This window comes from Coturnix japonica, chromosome 7 (genome assembly GCF_054131305.1).
Source record: "Coturnix japonica strain WE chromosome 7, WE-NBRP24, whole genome shotgun sequence".
NCBI lineage: Eukaryota > Metazoa > Chordata > Aves > Galliformes > Phasianidae > Coturnix > Coturnix japonica.
In genome coordinates, this window is record NC_140669.1 from 29,754,489 (window position 1) to 29,760,488 (window position 6,000).

The window sequence follows — 6,000 nt, forward strand, 5'->3', positions numbered from 1 at the left end:
CCTTTAGGAGCTGTGTATCAGAAGCTTTAGTTTTTTGGTCGAATTTTTTAATGTGATTATAGGGAAATCTCACATTCTAATACTGATAAAGTAAACAATAATTAAGCAATGGAAGCAGCTGATGTTTGTATTCAGTAGAAGTGGTCTCAGCAGGTACCTGTTGTCAGTGCTTCACGTTGCACGCTTGGGTTCAGGGATATTGTTGACACATTTTGTTGATATATAGGTGAGAAAATGAGAGGATGGTGTGAATCTACATACCTTTCTGAAGAAATGGGTCTTTATATACTGTAAGTGTAATCAGTAATTCACTAGTACTTAAATAGCTGAGATATCAGCAGTTTGGGTCAAGTAAGGCCTGTTGTTCTCTGTAGGCTTGTCATTCCCTGTAACTCTGGTTTAACTGATTAGAATGCCTGTAAATAGAAAAAAAAAATGACAGTGAAGGAAAACAGAGCTTGATGGACGTGAGCTGCAACTCTTATTAAAATAAATAACAGCCACCACTTAAGATAAATGCCGTAAACTAAAGGCTAATGCAGGAAAAAGCAGGACTGGGGCCCAAATGTGATTATAATGAGAGTCAGAATGTAATTCCGAATGCAGGAGGGGATGTGTGAGTGAAAAATGTGTTTGATATGGTAAATTTTTTACTGTTACGTAGTTCTCAGCCTGAAGTTCTGCGCCCATTGAAGATTTCCAAAGGTAGAGCTTTGGAATTGCTTTAATGAGAAATCTTTGTTTTTACATTACAAAGAAAATAATGGTTTAGCAAAGAAATAACTCAGGAAAGTAGGCACAAGACATCAGGATTAGGAGTGTGAAAAACTGCACAGAAAATTTCTTTCAGGTTCACGTTTCAAAGGTGAAGCGGCCCGAGTTCTCAGATGTGCCAAGCAATCACCAGCTCCTCTTCAGCTCAACAGGAGTTGCAGAGTGCTCAGTGTGCATTTGAAAACGAGGCTGCTTATTTAGGCTGTCGCATAAGGACTTAATGGGCTGATCTGAGACATTCACTTCAGGAAGTTTTGACTGGATTCACATAAGCCCATGAAGTCAGAGTGCCTCGTGGTGGCTGCTGTTGAAAAGCATCCTCTCCTATTCTGATTCTCTTTGCTGACATATAATCTCAATATTCTTTCCTAATCTTTCAGAGATATAATATCTAGATTATCCTTTGCTAGTTTTGATTTGTCCTTCTCATGTGTGACAGGCAGCAAAACTTTCATTTGATGTTCTCTTTTTTGGTGATGAAAGGTTGAAGGAGTTAATACAAATTTATTTACTTTGGTGCTTTCATCTCTCTACAGTTGATCCACACCTTTGTAAATGCTGTGTTTCAGAGGAGGTTTAAGGTCTTGTGGATTGGTTGTTACTGTCAATTTATGGAGATTTCCTACACGTACTGTGTTGTATGATTTAAGCCTTCCCTGTTTCATTTAGTGTCTAAGCTTAGGGCATTGTATTTTCCTTCACTGGAGTACAAACTGGGTTCCATTTTTAAAACCGTCCATTCTGCCAGTTTGTCAAAATCGTGTTTATTGTAGCTCTGTCTTCAAACTTCCTTAATTCTTTTGTCATTTGCAGAATTACTAAGTGTGTTCTTTTCTATCTCCCAAATTATTTCTGCAGGTGTTTGAGTTGTCTAAGACAGATGATAGTGGCAAATAGCCTTTCGGTTGACAACGAACCACTGATACTGCTCTGTGAGGACAGAGTCTCAAGTTCTGTACTCTAGGTTGTGTTTCCCTTTTTATGATTATGTCTTCCAGGCTGTAAGGAATTGCTTCTTTGACTTCTTTTCGATGCGAAGATGTATACAGCGCAGCCACGGATAATCAAAGATATTTGTCTTATCCTACAGTCAACCCAATTAAGGTAGGGACAAGCACCTCGTATCTGATGGGCAGGCAAGAGGTGAAGGGAACAGTTAGAGGGAATTTCCATCTTCCCTTTTTTTTTTCTTCTGAGTCAGATGGGATGCAGGAGATCGAGGTAACAACACACAAACATGGTCTTCCCTTGCTCAGCTTTTAATATGGGGCTTCACTGCAAGGTGCTTGGAAATGCTTGCAGAAGTTTGGAGGACCAGGTTATCTGCTGTTCAAGAAATCTTCCATGCCGTGGGGGCTGCCTGCTCCCAAGGAGTACCTCAGTAACAGGTAGGGACAAAGAAGTGGTTTATGAGCTGAAAACTGCCCATTGCTTGCAAAACTTTATGGCAGGGGGCTGAGGTGCTGGGAGGCTGTGCCACACTGCACACAGCTTTGATGCTTCAGGTCCCAAATCTGGCAACCTAAGCTGTCATAGCAGAGCTGATGCTGGTTTTTGCTGTGCTCTGGCCTGCTACGTGGCTGACCTTGACTGTCTGCAGCCGCTGTGGAAGAGGAAATCCTGCAGAGCGAGCCCCACCTAGAGAGGAAAATGCCAAGCATGGCTTCAGTTCGTCCTTGGACTCTGCACTTTGTTGAATAAGTGAGTGGTGAATCACAGTGTGGTGACACATTCTAGCAGTCTGGCTGCTCCTCTCCTCTCCTCTCACATACCATTTGTGTTACTCTGCAGGTCAGCAGGCTCCAACATCTCGGTGCCTTCTGCTCAGACAGCTATATGGTCCAGCTGGGGCACAGGCGAGAACAGCCCTGCAAACTGCTGAGGGTGTGGGATTATTCCACTGCTGCAGCAAGAGATGTGCCAGGAACATTTGTCTCCACTAACAACAAACATTAAGAATAAGTAGCATTCCTTCTGGTGAAATACTTTCCGTTGGAAGGTAGCTGTTTGCTGCAGCTGGAGCAGGCACTGCTTCCTGCTTTTGCCCTGCTTTGCAGAGAAGACGTGTGCCCTGTGATAGCACACAGCAAGGCACACTCGGTGTTTAGCACCGCATCCTCATCTCAGATGATATTCAGAAACCTCTGACTTGTTCTTGGTGGGGATGAGGCAGAGCTATGAACTATAAGCACCTGCGTACATCTGGAATAGAAGGAGTTGTGGTTTTTGACAGTTTTATCTTACAGGGTGTGATATGCTCCTAGCTGGAAAGTAATGCTCGTCTGCTGTGGCATTTGAGCCACGTCTGTGCAGTCAGAGGGCAGGTTTTCAGTTGATGGTGCATGCAGCAGAGCAACCAGCAACAATAATAATTGTTTTGTGTTGTTTCAGTGGTACTGTGGACCCAATCCTAATCTCCTCTCCTTCCATTTCAGGGTGAGTTCTATGCATCTAATATTGGCATCTTGTTAATTATCAGAATCCTGGGTAAAAATCAATGGATGTGATGCTTTAAGTGCTGTAAGTATTTCTGGTGACTCTTAAGAACTCTTTGGATGTTTCTCTTGGCTCCTGCACCCTGTGTGCATTGCAGTTGTTTCATCACCACAGTGTAAAGTGCTCTACCACTACACAGCTGGAGCAGGATGTGGGGCAGATGGTTGGGGCTGTGACGAGGGTCCTGCAAGTTGTTGGTGTGGGTGGCAATTTTGTTCTAGCCCTTTTTATTCAATTTATCATGTGTGTGTGGGGGGGGATACGGCAGCCTTGAAAGTGCAAGAGTAAGGAGGTGTGCTGGATGGAATATGATGGACCCTGTGTGCATTGTAAAATGTTGTTGCAGGGAAGCACAAATAATGCGCGAATTTTATTTGCATTCTCTTAGCTACTGCTCGTCTTTTCACTTGGAGTAGCTGTTTGCATGGCATTAAGATAGATGCATTTTGGAAGCGGAGAGTTTTAGGTTGCAGAATTGTAATTGGTGTGAAGTTATTGGTCAATGGAATTTCTGTTTTGATACTAAGGTTGGAAGTTGCATAACGTTGTAGTGCTGTGTATGCCAGAGCAACTCCTGGTATGCAGTGTCAAGTCATCCATGTGAGCAGCAGCACTCACAGAAGTTTCTGCATGAGGTCACCACCAGTAATGACAAAAGACAGGAGGAAGAGCAAAGCCTCTGAGGCTACATCCCTCCAGTTCTGGTTAGCACTGTGTCAATATCTGTGTCCTTAATGCACGTGTTTGCACAACTTGGAAACCAATATGGCATACGGAAGAGGTTTAAGTGCTCCAGCCTTGTCCTCTTAAAGAAAAGAACCCTGTACAGCATCAAGGCCTAAGAGCTAGTGGGAGTTCATGATGGTGAGATAGAGGGTGTGTATTCACTGCAGCTCTGTTTTGCAGAATTAACATTACAGTTGATTTTCTCAGCTTCTTTTATTGTGAAAACGATAGACTTGCCGAGCGCTTCCAGACAGCTGCTTAGCACTGTGTGATCAATGGAAACCTACTGCATGCTGGTGGAGTCATCAATGAGTAACATTCCTGTGGGAGCTTGGGCAGCCTGCTTCGGGGAGCATCACCCCCACTCAGAGTGCCCTGTCTCATCATCCGCCGTCCCTCCGCTCCCCTGGCATCCTGCTTTCAGCGCTTTGCTGTGCATGTAATCTTGAACAAAGCTCCCAAAGATAAAATAGCTCAGTGGGCAGCCTGCTAAGGAGTAGCTACAGAATGCCACTGCCCGCCGGGAGCTTCTCCAATCTCAGCTGGTGTCACAGGATGGCAGTGTCTGTGGGCTGTGTTCTCATGTTATAGATGCAATAAACCTCTGCTGGAGTCTGACTAGGAGCTCTGGCTGAGAGGGATTGCTGATTAGATGCTGGTTGGAGCTCCCACTATGCTACCTGGTGTGCACAAAGTTAATTTTCTTCTCTTGTAAACATGAATCAATTGCTTTAATAAGCAATAGTTTATTAAAGGGAAATACAGTCTTCAGGGAAGAGGATGTTAGAAAAATAAAATGCACTTCGTTTATAAGTGCTCTATTAGTCCTGTTGGAGGCAGCTAGTTATGGGCTGCGCAAGTTCGTGACCTTGGGACCCTCTTCACGTCTCCCTTAAAGCGAGTGCTTCGATACTACGTGGCTTCTTAGTTACTGTTTTATAGTAACACCCCTGATGAGGACTGCTTTCTATCTCTGAAACACAGGGAAATGCTGCGGATCCTGCCTCCGCATCGTTTCTGGCATTCCTCGCATTGGCACCACGTGATACACACTTATCCTTGGATAGGCAAACTGCTGTGGTTGTGCTTGTGCAGTGGAAGGCATCGCTTGTACCGCAGAGAAGGATGTTCACATCAGGAGCATCACTGAATGACACAGTGCTCCCATATTAATAGTTTTAGTTTTTAATACTGCTCTGACTCCTTGCTGGACAGCAGATGTAAACATCACTACAAGTACCTAGACACAAAAATTACTCTCTGAGTGAAGGAGGGAAGCTAGTTATTTTATGTCTCTACATTAGATCCTTGCAGCAGCCCTGGCCATGAATAATGCCATGGAGTCCACGTAGGGGAGAGAATCCCTGTTCTCACAGCCGTGCAGTGCCCCAGTTATTTCTAAGATGGATGTAATGGTATTTGAAGTTGGAAAGGACGCTTGGCTCATCTCAGCTCCTCTCTCTGTCTCTGTGATGCAGTTGATGGGTCTCACGGTTCCGTCCTTACTAATCTCTGCTTTGATTTTGCCAGCATTTCTTATCTGCTTACTGTGGTCCGTTTGACACATGCAACTAGACAAGTAGTATTGCTAAATAATAAGATAATACTTGTGCCCCAGTATAAAGGGACTTTCTGTTCTTTGGTAACTTGTAGCTCTGTAATGACCTGGTTATACTGAGCCTCTTTGTGATAATCAATATTTTTGCATATGTGCCTGTAGCAAGAGGGCTGAGCCCAGGCTCCCTCGGGGCTGGAAAGAAAACCTTGGAGCAGGAAGCTGTGTTGTGCCACGTGGATCCAGGCACCCACTTCAGCAGTGACCCATCTCTGCTGTACGTAGATGGCAGCACCTCACATACAGCCTGTGCTGCTGCATGTAAGGCATACAGTTTGCCAGCAGTCTGCCCATGTCTTAACCTGATTTTGGCATTTTCTTTTTGGGAAAGATATCTCTAGAGAGTAGTCTTCTTTTTAACCTCTTGTGAGATTTGGGAATGCGCAAAT